A 13719-nucleotide genomic window follows, 5' to 3' on the forward strand; every position below is an offset into this window, starting at 1 on the left:
GAACCAGAGACCTGCCGTAATCAAGAAGAAAGCAATTTTCTCTGTGATTTTTTGGTCCACGGTTACTTATTGGTCTGTTCTACAAATGGCCAGGATGGTTCATCCTGGGCAACTGTAGAACAGACCAATAAGCGACCGTGGACCAAAAAGTCACAGAGAAAAATTGAGAAGCAGAAACACCCCACCTGGCAGCCCACCAGAGAATACCCAGAACAGGTAGCGACAGAGCAAAGGAAAGCCGACTAGCAAATACACTGACAGAAAAAAGCTATATGGAGCTGTCTAAAAGGGGACCACTTAGGCGCAGACCAGCTTCAGTTGGGGAAATGATAATCACAATAAGATTATTTATGCATGAAACAATACGAGATACGCAAAGACGGCTAACCACATCCAGATACTTCCTGGAAGTACGGCAACATCATGTCAAGGTGTGGAGTGGACAGAGCAAATACTGCTTCCTCCTCCGTGTTCTAAATATCCATTTAGGAAATGGCAACCGGAGAGGGTCGTTTCAGATAGTAAACTGAGAAGTACAGACACCACATCTGATCTTAGCCAGATCTTAGCCACAGGAGCAAGAAACAATGGGCAGTTACCAACTGCATTAGTAAACCTAGTCAAAGACCAGCATATTACTCTCTCCTGGACTGATCTAAATCAAAAGGAAAAGGAGCCACTAGGAGAACATCGAGCATCAGGAACATGGCTCCAACAGGTTTCCTGGAACAAAACATTCCTGCTGTCAAGATAACAGTCACAGGCTGACCTCAAGAAGATACCGCAGGATCTAGTACCAAACTCAGTAAGCCAACCCAGAGCTTGAAGGAGTACTTCAATGGTTTGAGGATATACTGGAAAATCCAGGACTACCAGACCCCGAGGTAAGTCTGCTGCATAGGAGAAACTGTTGTATAAAGGGGATGAACCGCTGTTTTAGTGCGCTCGCTCACAGTAGAAAGAACATGAAGTTTTCACTCTGACCTAAAACCCAGCAGTTGAAGAGGTAATGGAAAAATTTCCTGACTGAGTGACTGTGACATACTGTACAAGTGTGGACTGAGTGGAAAAAAACCTTCTCGAATACTAGCAAAAAGACTAGAAAGAAAAACAAGTGAGAACCTAGGACTAGACGTAGAATCCCTCCCAGGTGATCAGAACCTCCTTATAGGAGAAAATAAGGGGATAGCAAGGAGGAAGGTGATTACAGCCCTCATTCATAACCAGGAAACCCTGTCTTGTGCACCTGTCGTATGAGTGAGGCAAGAGTCAAGGACGAATATAGTAAGACCAACCTCCCACAATGACACGTAGCAAAAGAACATGCCAAGAGCAGCTTGCAGAATTGTAGAACCCACGACCTGCAGATCAAACTCACTGTTGCATAGTAGTCAGACTCATTGGGAACACAAAAGCGCCCTGTCTTTGTTATTGTTTGTCCTGTGATCTACACCTGGTGCGTTATTTCTCAATCTAGTGCAGAATCGTAGTAAACCAATTACTCTTCATCATATTGGAGAATAGAGGAAAACAAGGGAACTGACCACCTGATGTCACGGTTACCATAATCGGCTTCTATAGTGAGTCTGGAGATAATGGCCAGACCACGTATAGAATTCTGCATACAAAAACACCAACAAACCCATAACTATATGTAAACGGCGATGGCCACTATATGAGTCACCAGTATAGTATTGTCCACTTCCCTTAAATAGAATCAGAGACCCTGTGGTAGAGAAACTGCATACAAAATTAAGGAAATCCTTACCTGCAAATGACCAAAAAGCCATGGACACTTTGAAGAGGAACTGACCTGTGGTGAACGCGTCAGACCGTAGAGTCTAAAGTCTTGGCGTAGTTGATCGAGACCCTACTGTGTATGTCCTGATCAGTGGTCTAAAACTATCATAGTAGAAAAGGGCATCCTGTGTAGACAAAACTGACAAAAAATGTTGGTCCACAAAAGTGACAACAAAAAGAGGTATGGTTTTAGAATAGACCACCTTCTATGTTTCCCAGAATAACAACAGCCCACATACAGTAGTTAGAATAATGTCACCTACGCACATGAGAGGAGAAGATAACTCTCCCAGGCTAGACACAACTTGAACAGAGAGCAGACCCCAGGATACAGACCTGTAACTAGAATTACCACCTGTGTATGGTGATTTTGAAATTATATCTAGATACAAAAGACCAGTGTGGCATACAGCCAATGCTAATGGCCTCTCCCTATGGAAGTGCGTTCATAAGGCTATGATTACATGTCGCTATGATATTTATGTAAATGGACCCATATAACAGTGTAGTAAGATAGTGATAGTAAAGAGTGACAGCGACTGAGGGATGTGCAATTTGCAGAGTACAACAGAATAGTAGGATACATAGAACCACACATATAGCCCCAGTAAGTGTGAAAGTGAACATTTGTATTATCTTATGTCACACAATACCTGTGGTGAAGTGTTGCCATACCACACCTCGGATATTATCAGTGACAGAGGATATTGGAGTGGGATGATCACTTATATTCCTCACAGCCCATAGTGTCTCTGAGGATATTCACCAAGATACTGAAGATCCCTGACATACAGTAGGCGATGGCCGGGTCCGGACTCAAGTACTGTAGAAAGTCATAATCATATTTGTAAGTCTGGCCACTCAGTCTGGAGGGTGCGGAGGTAGAGTTAGTATAGCTATAGTGAACAGTAACAGTGTATACACCACTATGGGTAAGAGAATGGACTCCTAGAAGGGAAGAATATCCCTTGTCTGACTGCGGCTACGAATGAACAGTAATACAGATGTTATAATGTTGTACAGTAGGCATAGGTACACACGACGTGAGAAGGTGGATACCCAGATTTCCGACAAAGGTATCACGAGCAGTGTAAGTTTTACTATAATCCTGAACATACCCACCTGTCTAAGGATAATACAGAGTAAGTGACTGCACTGTTGTACAGTCCGCTGGCCATAGTGCCTATAATAGGGTACCTATACAGACAAACAGAGCAAGGTTAACTCCGCTGAGCAGTGGCTTACAGTATTCTGTGAACCTGTTTGTTTATTATAGCCAACACCTTTTGTCTATAAGTGCCTGACTGAAATAGAGTCAAACTTCTGTTAGGAGGCTAGGAGCTAGTATCTTTTACAGTGTGGGAGGAAACCGGAGTACCTCCATTCAAGATCGGGGAGAATATATCAACTCCACATAGTTAGGGCCATGGTGGGAATCGACCATCAGTGCTGTGAGGCAGTAATGCTAACCATTAAACCATCCGTACTGCCCTTTAATGTAGTAGGAGGCTCAGGCCTACAGAATCCAACGTATTCAACGTAGACAATTGTAGGTATTTGAAACAATATAGGCTTAGTATATTTTGTGCTCATTCAGGTTGGATCGCAAATCACAGAATTCATTTACTGCGGTATTTGCAAACGCCTCTGCCCGATTGACAGGCAGAGGCGTTTGCGGGGCATCAACGCTCCGTTTCCAAGGCGGAGATGGAGCTTTGCGGGGGCGGTGGCTTCCGAATGGGGGCGTGGCGGCAGCGTTATTGGTGCGGCTGCGTGACATCACACGCAGCCGCTCCGATCAAAGAGATGGCGGCGGGCCTCCTGCACAGGCAGGCTTCGCTAATTTCTGTGACCGCGCACTAATTGCAGCGCAATCGCAATTAGTGCAGGTTGCAGATGGGGAGGCGGCAGTTAGCATGCTGGGCGGCCTTGCCCTGCGATTGGCGGCCCCCAACATGCGAGGCACAGGATTGCAATCCTTACTGAATAGGGTCCATAATACACATGCAGCAGGTTTCCAACAGTAGTAAACCTGCATCATTTTGTTAGCAACCGGGTGGGATGAATCGGTTGCTACTTCGTATTACTGCTCAAACAATTACGGCCGAAACAATATATGCAACCAGTAACTTATCTCCCACTTAGCATGCAAGAGGGGGGAGAGGGTCAGTGTCGGACTGGGGCATGAAGGGCCCACCGGGGGAATGCTGGTGTAGGGGCCTATGCTTAAAGGTGTAGCCAGGTTCCAGTGGGGGCATGGCCAGCCACCACAGAGGTTTGGCTAACCATTACATGTTCTGTGACCCTTGGTAAATATATAATAAACCAAATTATTGTGAAGTATAATGCCTCTCCTTTGCACCCCACATCCAAGCTCTGGCACAATCCTGTCGTTTCCAGCTACGCAACATTGCTCGTATCAGGCCATATCTCTCCCAGAGTGCAACTAAACTCATCATCCACTCACTGGTCATCTCACGACTTGATTACTGCAATGTCCTCCTCACTGGCCTCGCTTGCTCCCATCTTGCTCCCCTCCAATCTGTCCTGAACTCCGCAGCTAGGCTTATCTTCCTCTCCCGCCGCACCACATCTGCCACTCCCCTTCAACAAAATCTACACTGGCTCCCATTCCCCTACAGAATCCTCTTCAAACTCCTCACCCTCACATACAAGGCCATCTCTAATTTCACTGCTCCCTACATCTCCAACCTCCTTTCCCTTCATACTCCCTCCCGCCCCCTACGGTCGACTGATGACCGTCGCCTCTCCACCGCCCTGGTCACTGCTTCCCATGCACGAGTTCAGGATTTTGCACGTGCTGCACCCCTTCAGTGGAACGCACTCCCCCGCTCCATTAGACTCTCCCCAACCTTGCAAAGCTTCAAACGGGCTCTAAAAACCCACCTATTCATCAAAGCGTACCCTTCTAATGCATAACCCAGAGCTGAAGCCGCGCCTCCACCCCCTGCCTCATGCCGTGAACATCTCAGCTTTGCTTGCATACTGCCATCAGGCTACCTCCCGCTTGCCTGCACCTCTTGTCATCTGTCTGTCGCCCCTCCCCAATAGATTGTTAGCTCATCAGAGCAGGGCCCTCTTTCCTCTTGTTATCTAAGCCCTCGTCTCAACACATTTCACTCACAGCTCTCCCCTACTAAACGACCATTTTTATCCTGCTAGTAAAGGCTCATCTCCATCTATGACCACCAGCCTCTAGTAGTACGATGATCACTCCCTCAATACTTACATCTTAGCTGTACTATGTCTTGAGAATGTGTGGTGCTCTGTTACCTGTACTCTATCTGTCTGTTATTTATTTACTGTAATGCAATGTTTTGTCCCCTGTACTGTCCTTTGTACGGCGCTGCGAAACACATGTGGCGCCTTATAAATAAAATGTAATAATAATAATAATAATAACATATGTATAATGCATAAATCCAGTGCACTAGGATTGGCTGGAACTTGATCCCTAGAGGAGGAGGAGGGCCCACAGGCAGTAGGGCCCACCAGTGGTTTCCCCTGTTCCCCTGTGGTCCAGTCCGACCCTGGAGGGGGAGGAGGGCAGGCCCGGCGCTACCCGCTCAGCGAAGGGATGCAGTGCAGGGAGGCGCTAGGACGGAGAGGCGCTTTCCCTGCTCTGCATCCCTTCCCTGCTGCGCTGTCCTGTCCCCCCTGCTGCTGCTGTGTCTGTCACTGTATGACAGTCACTGGCAGCAGCGCCTGCAGCATTAAAAGCCTCCTCCCTCCCCTCCCCTCACCTGTGTGACAGCGGCTGTGTACAGGACGGAAAGGGGCGGAGCTTCACGGGACGGAAGGGGCAGGGCTAAACAGGACAGAAGGGGCGGAGCTACATGGACCAGGCTGCTGTACAGAGGCAGACTGGCTTAGGTAAGTGGAGGAGTGAGAGAGAAGTGTGTGTTTGTATATATGGTGGGTGGGTATGTGTGTGTGTGTGTGTGTGTGTGTGTGTGTGTATGTGTGTATATGGTGTGTGTGTGTGTGTGTGTGTGTGTGTGTGTGTGTGTGTGTGTGTGGTGGGTGTGTATTAGTGATGAGCACCGGAAATTTTTCGGGTTTTGTGTTTTGGTTTTGGGTTCGGTTCCGCGGCCGTGTTTTGGGTTCGAACGCGTTTTGGCAAAACCTCACCGAATTTTTTTTGTCGGATTCGGGTGTGTTTTGGATTCGGGTGTTTTTTTAAAAAAAACCTAAAAAACAGCTTAAATCATAGAATTTGGGGGTCATTTTGATCCCAAAGTATTATTAACCTCAATAATCATAATTTCCACTCATTTTCAGTCTATTCTGAACACCTCACAATATTATTTTTAGTCCTAAAATTTGCACCGAGGTCGCTGGATGACTAAGCTCAGCGACCCAAGTGGCCGACACAAACACCTGGCCCATCTAGGAGTGGCACTGCAGTGTCACGCAGGATGGCCCTTCAAAAAACTACTCCCCAAACAGCACATGACGCAAAGAAAAATGAAAGAAAAAAGAGGTGCAAGATGGAATTGTCCTTGGGCCCTCCCACCCACCCTTATGTTGTATAAACAGGACATGCACACTTTAACCAACCCATCATTTCAGTGACAGGGTCTGCCACACGACTGTGACTGAAATGACGGGTTGGTTTGGACCCCCACCAAAAAAGAAGCAATTAATCTCTCCTTGCACAAACTGGCTCTACAGAGGCAAGATGTCCACCTCATCATCATCCTCCGATATATCACCGTGTACATCCCCCTCCTCACAGATTATCAATTCGTCCCCACTGGAATCCACCATCTCAGCTCCCTGTGTACTTTGTGGAGGCAATTGCTGCTGGTCAATGTCTCCACGGAGGAATTGATTATAATTCATTTTAATGAACATCATCTTCTCCACATTTTCTGGATGTAACCTCGTACGCCGATTGCTGACAAGGTGAGCGGCGGCACTAAACACTCTTTCGGAGTACACACTTGTGGGAGGGCAACTTAGGTAGAATAAAGCCAGTTTGTGCAAGGGCCTCCAAATTGCCTCTTTTGCTGCCAGTATAAGTACGGACTGTCTGACGTGCCTACTTGGATGCGGTCACTCATATAATCCTCCACCATTCTTTCAATGGGGAGAGAATCATATGCAGTGACAGTAGACGACATGTCCGTAATCGTTGTCAGGTCCTTCAGTCCGGACCAGATGTCAGCATCAGCAGTCGCTCCAGACTGCCCTGCATCACCGCCAGCGGGTAGGCTCGGAATTCTGAGCCTTTTCCTCGCACCCCTAGTTGCGGGAGAATGTGAAGGAGGAGATGTTGACAGGTCGCGTTCTGCTTGACTTGACAATTTTGTCACCAGCAGTTCTTTGAACCCCAGCAGACTTGTGTCTGCCGGAAAGAGAGATCCAAGGTAGGTTTTAAATCTAGGATCGAGCACGGTGGACAAAATGTAGTGCTCTGATTTCAACAGATTGACCACCCGTGAATCCTTGTTAAGCGAATTAAGGGCTCCATCCACAAGTCCCACATGCCTAGCGGAATCGCTCTGTGTTAGCTCCTCCTTCAATGTCTCCAGCTTCTTCTGCAAAAGCCTGATGAGGGGAATGACCTGACTCAGGCTGGCAGTGTCTGAACTGACTTCACGTGTGGCAAGTTCAAAAGGTTGCAGAACCTTGCACAACGTTGAAATCATTCTCCACTGCGCTTGAGACAGGTGCATTCCACCTCCTATATCGTGCTCAGTTGTATAGGCTTGAATGGCCTTTTGCTGCTCCTCCAACCTCTGAAGCATATAGAGGGTTGAATTCCACCTCGTTACCACTTCTTGCTTCAGATGATGGCAGGGCAGGTTCAGGCATTTTTGGTGGTGCTCCAGTCTTCTGTACGTGGTGCCTGTACGCCGAAAGTGTCCCGCAATTCTTCTGGCCACCGACAGCATCTCTTGCACGCCCCTCTCGTTTTTTAAATAATTCTGCACCACCAAATTCAAGGTATGTGCAAAACATGGGACGTGCTGGAATTTGCCCAGATTTAATGCACACACAATATTGCTGGCGTTGTCCGATGCCACAAATCCACAGGAGAGTCCAATTGGGGTAAGCCATTCTGCGATGATCTTCCTCAGTTGCCGTAAGAGGTTTTTAGCTGTATGCGTATTCTGGAAAGCGGTGATACAAAGCGTAGCCTGCCTAGGAAAGAGTTGGCGTTTGCGAGATGCTGCTACTGGTGCCGCCGCTGCTGTTCTTGCGGCGGGAGTCCATACATCTACCCAGTGGGCTGTCACAGTCATATAGTCCTGAGCCTGCCCTGCTCCACTTGTCCACATGTCCGTGGTTAAGTGGACATTGGGTACAACTGCATTTTTTAGGACACTGGTGAGTCTTTTTCTGAGGTCTGTGTACATTTTCGGTATCGCCTGCCTAGAGAAATGGAACCTAGATGGTATTTGGTACCGGGGACACAGTACCTCCAACAAGTCTCTAGTTGGCTCTGCAGTAATGATGGATACCGGAACCACGTTTCTCACCGCCCAGGATGCCAAGGCCTCAGTTATCCGCTTTGCAGCAGGATGACTGCTGTGATATTTCATCTTCCTCGCAAAGGACTGTTGGACAGTCAATTGCTTGGTGGAAGTAGTAAAAGTGGTCTTACGAGTACGACTTCCCCTCTGGGATGACCATCGACTCCCAGCAGCAACAACAGCAGCGCCAGCAGCAGTAGGCGTTACACGCAAGGATGCATCGGAGGAATCCCAGGCAGGAGAGGACTCGTCAGAATTGCCAGTGACATGGCCTGCAGGACTATTGGCATTCCTGGGGAAGGAGGAAATTGACACTGAGGGAGTTGGTGGGGTGGTTTGCGTGAGCTTGGTTACAAGAGGAAGGGATTTACTGGTCAGTGGACTGCTTCCGCTGTCGCCCAAAGTTTTTGAACTTGTCACTGACTTATGATGAATGCGCTGTAGGTGACGTATAAGGGAGGATGTTCCGAGGTGGTTAACGTCCTTACCCCTACTTATTACAGCTTGACAAAGGCAACACACGGCTTGACAAATGTTGTCCGCATTTCTGTTGAAATACTTCCACACCGAAGAGCTGATTTTTTTGGTATTTTCACCAGGCATGTCAATGGCCCTATTCCTGCCACGGACAACAGGTGTCTCCCCGGGTGCCTGACTTAAACAAACCACCTCACCATCAGAATCCTCCTGGTCAATTTCCTCCCCAGCGCCAGCAACACCCATATCCTCCTCATCCTGGTGTACTTCAACACTGACATCTTCAATCTGACTATCAGGAACTGGACTGCGGGTGCTCCTTCCAGCACTTGCAGGGGGCGTGCAAATGATGGAAGGCGCATGCTCTTCACGTCCAGTGTTGGGAAGGTCAGGCATCGCAAACGACACAATTGGACTCTCCTTGTGGATTTGTGATTTCGAAAAACGCACAGTTCTTTGCTGTGCTTTTGCCAGCTTGAGTCTTTTCATTTTTCTAGCGAGAGGCTGAGTGCTTCCATCCTCATGTGAAGCTGAACCACTAGCCATGAACATAGGCCAGGGCCTCAGCCGTTCCTTGCCACTCCGTGTGGTAAATGGCATATTGGCAAGTTTACGCTTCTCCTCCGACAATTTTATTTTAGATATTTGAGTCCTTTTTTTACTGATATTTGGTGTTTTGGATTTTACATGCTCTGTACTATGACATTGGGCATCGGCCTTGGCAGACGACTTTGATGGCATTTCATCGTCTCGGCCATGACTAGTGGCAGCAGCTTCAGCACGAGGTGGAAGTCGATCTTGATCTTTCCCTATTTTTGGAACCTCAACATTTTTGTTCTCCATATTTTAATAGGCACAACTAAAAGGCACCTCAGGTAAACAATGGAGATGGATGGATACTAGTATACTTATGGATGGACGAGCGACTGCCGACACAGAGGTAGCTACAGCCGTGGACTACCATACTGCGTCTGCTGCTAATATAGACTGGATGATAATGATATAAAAAATATATATATATCACTACTGCAGCCGGACAGGTATATATTATATAATGACGGACCTGCTGGACACTGTCAGCACTGCAGACTCCTAAAGTAAGCTACTAGTATCAAGAAGATAGAAAAAAAAAACACCACAGGTAGGTGGTATACAATTATGGATGGACGAGCGACTGCCGACACAGAGGTAGCTACAGCCGTGGACTACCGTACTGCGTCTGCTGCTAATATAGACTGGATGATAATGATATAAAAAATATAAATATATCACTACTGCAGCCGGACAGGTATATATTATATAATGACGGACCTGCTGGACACTGTCAGCACTGCAGACTCCTAAAGTAAGCTACTAGTATCAAGAAGATAGAAAAAAAAAACACCACAGGTAGGTGGTATACAATTATGGATGGACGAGCGACTGCCGACACAGAGGTAGCTACAGCCGTGGACTACCGTACTGCGTCTGCTGCTAATATAGACTGGATGATAATGATATAAAAAATATATATATATCACTACTGCAGCCGGACAGGTATATATTATATAATGACGGACCTGCTGGACACTGTCAGCACTGCAGACTCCTAAAGTAAGCTACTAGTATCAAGAAGATAGAAAAAAAAAACACCACAGGTAGGTGGTATACAATTATGGATGGACGAGCGACTGCCGACACAGAGGTAGCTACAGCCGTGGACTACCGTACTGCGTCTGCTGCTAATATAGACTGGATGATAATGATATAAAAAATATATATAGATCACTACTGCAGCCGGACAGGTATATATTATATAATGACGGACCTGCTGGACACTGTCAGCACTGCAGACTCCTAAAGTAAGCTACTAGTATCAAGAAGATAGAAAAAAAAAACACAACAGGTAGGTGGTATACAATTATGGATGGACGAGCGACTGCCGACACAGAGGTAGCTACAGCCGTGGACTACCGTACTGCGTCTGCTGCTAATATAGACTGGATGATAATGATATAAAATATATATATATATCACTACTGCAGCCAGACAGGTATATATTATATAATGACGGACCTGCTGGACACTGTCAGCACTGCAGACTCCTAAAGTAAGCTACTAGTATCAAGAAGATAGAAAAAAAAAACCACCACAGGTAGGTATACAATTATGGACGAGCGACTGCCGACACAGAGGTAGCTACAGCCGTGGACTACCGTACTGCATCTGCTGCTAGTATAGACTGGATGATAATGATATAAAAAATATATATATATATATATATATATCACTACTGCAGGACAGGTATATATTATATAATGACGGACCTGCTGGACACTGTCAGCAGAATGCGTTTATAGAATAAAAACACCACACGACGAGTGTTTAACTTTTTCAGGCAGACAATCACAATACACTGGTGGTCACTGGTCACTGGTCAGTCACACTGGCAGTGGCACTCTGGCAGCAAAAGTGTGCACTGTTAAATATATGTACTCCTGCTATAACTGCTCCCCAGTCTCCCCCACAATTAAGCTGTGTGAGCAGTGAGCACTCAGCACAGTCAGATATACATAGATGATGCAGCACACTGAGGCTGAGCACAGATATGGTATACTGTGTCACTGTGTATCGTTTTTTTTCAGGTAGAGAACGGATTATATTAAATAATAATAAAACTGCACTGGTGGTCACTGGTCAGTCACTAGTAAACTCTGCACTCTCTGAGTACTCCTAAGCTCCAGTAAATCAAGTGTCTCACTCTCACTATCTATTTCTATTCTAAACGGAGAGGACGCCAGCCACGTCCTCTCCCTATCAATCTCAATGCACGTGTGAAAATGGCGGCGACGCGCGGCTCCTTATATAGAATCCGAGTCTCGCGATAGAATCCGAGCCTCGCGAGAATCCGACAGCGGGATGATGACGTTCGGGCGCGCTCGGGTTAGCCGAGCAAGGCGGGAAGATCCGAGTCTGCCTCGGACCCGTGTAAAAAGCGTGAAGTTCGGGGGGGTTCGGTTTCCGAGAAACCGAACCCACTCATCACTAGTGTGTATGTGTGTGCATATATGTGTGAATTGTGTGTGTGTGTGTGTGTGTGTGTGTGTGTGTGTGTGTGTGTGTGAGGTATGTCTGTGTACGTGCACTTTATGGACGCCAGTACTGGGGGGCATTACGTATAATGACGCTACTACTGGGGGGGCCATTACATGTAAGGACGCTACCACTACTGGGGGGCATTACGTATAAGGACACTACTACTACAGGGGGGGGGGGCATTTTGAGAAACGACGCTACTACTGGGGGGGCCATTACGCATAAGGACGATGCTACTACTAGGGGGGAATTACGTATAAGGACGCTTCTACTACTGGGGGTGCACTACGTATAAGGACGCTACTACTACAGGGGGGGATTACGCGTAACGACGCTACTACTACTGGGGTGCAGTGGCGTAAGTTTGTCCCAGTTGCCCGGAGGCAAGAAAAATATTGGTGCCCCCCCCCCTATATATATATATATATATATAGCAAGCCTGCAGATTCTAACTATATGAAGCTACTACAAAACAGTTGCAACTGGGCAGATCTATGTAGGGGTCCAGCCACACACTACATAGATCTGCTCAGTCACTCACAATGCTGATTATTTCTCTGACAATTAATTTGCAAGTGTCATATCCAGGATTAGAACCCACAACCTATTACACTGGAAGCATGCACCTTACTGATGGAGATATTTGCTCTTGCATAGGAAGTATGAGAATTTTTACTATATGAAGTTACTTGTAATTGTCAGAGAAATAACTTCATATAGTTAGAATTCTCATGCTTCCTTTATAGGAGCAAATAGCTTCATCAGTAAGGTGTCTGCTTCCAGTGTATCTATAATAAAGAGGGTGTGATTTGTAAGGTGCAGTGACTAGTGGGGAAGTCGGCTACGGAAGGGATACCGGCTGCTGTCAATTAACTTAATTGATTAATGTCACTGAACACACGGAACAGGAGGAGAGGTGCCCCCCTTCAAAGCAGGAGCCCGGCGGCAGTTGACTCCGTTGCCTCCCAGAGTTCTGCCTCTGCTGGGGTGGGGCATTACGTATAAGGACGACACTACTACTAGGGGGGAATTACGTATAAGGAGGCTTCTACTACTGGGGGGGGCATTACGTATAAGGACGATACTACTGGGGGGGCCATTACATATAAGGACGCTACCACTACTGGGGGGCATTACGTATAAGAACACTACTACTACAGGGGGGGGGGGCATTTTGAGAAACGATGCTACTACTGGGGGGGCCATTACGTATAAGGACGATACTACTACTAGGGGGGAATTACGTATAAGGACGCTTCTACTACTGGGGGTGCACTACGTATAAGGACGCTACCACTACACGGGGGGCATTACGCGTAATGACGCTACTACTACTGGCGTGGTGCATTACGTATAAGGACGATACTACTACTAGGGGGGAATTACGTATAAGGACGATACTACTACTAGGGGGGAATTACGTATAAGGACGCTACTACTACTGGGGGGCATTACGTATAAGGACGATACTACTACTAGGGGGGAATTACGTATAAGGACGCTACTACAACTGGGGGGCATTACGTATAAGGACGATACTACTACTAGGGGGGAATTACGTATAAGGACGCTACTACTACTGGGGGGCATTACGTATAAGGACGATACTACTACTAGGGGGGAATTACATATAAGGACGCTACTACTACTGGGGGGCATTACGTATAAGGACGCTACTACTACTGGGGGGCATTACGTATAAGGACGATACTACTACTAGGGGGGAATTACGTATAAGGACGCTACTACTACTAGGGGGGAATTACGTATAAGGACGCTACTACTACTGGGGGGCATTACGTATAAGGAGGCTTCTACTGGGGGTGCATTATGTATAAGGACGCTACTACTACTGGGGGGCATT

General features: G+C 46.9%; 1 non-coding gene across 1 annotated transcript; it reads right to left on the reverse strand.

The window, feature by feature from the left end:
* Nucleotides 1–392: 392 nt before the first annotated feature.
* Nucleotides 393–589, reverse strand: LOC134960956 (U2 spliceosomal RNA). Its single transcript, XR_010187834.1, has one exon. It is a non-coding gene; the product is annotated as a U2 spliceosomal RNA (small nuclear RNA).
* Between the last annotated feature and the right edge of the window lie 13130 nt (nucleotides 590–13719).

The sequence above is a fragment of the Pseudophryne corroboree genome, chromosome 1 (assembly GCF_028390025.1).
Source record: "Pseudophryne corroboree isolate aPseCor3 chromosome 1, aPseCor3.hap2, whole genome shotgun sequence".
NCBI lineage: Eukaryota > Metazoa > Chordata > Amphibia > Anura > Myobatrachidae > Pseudophryne > Pseudophryne corroboree.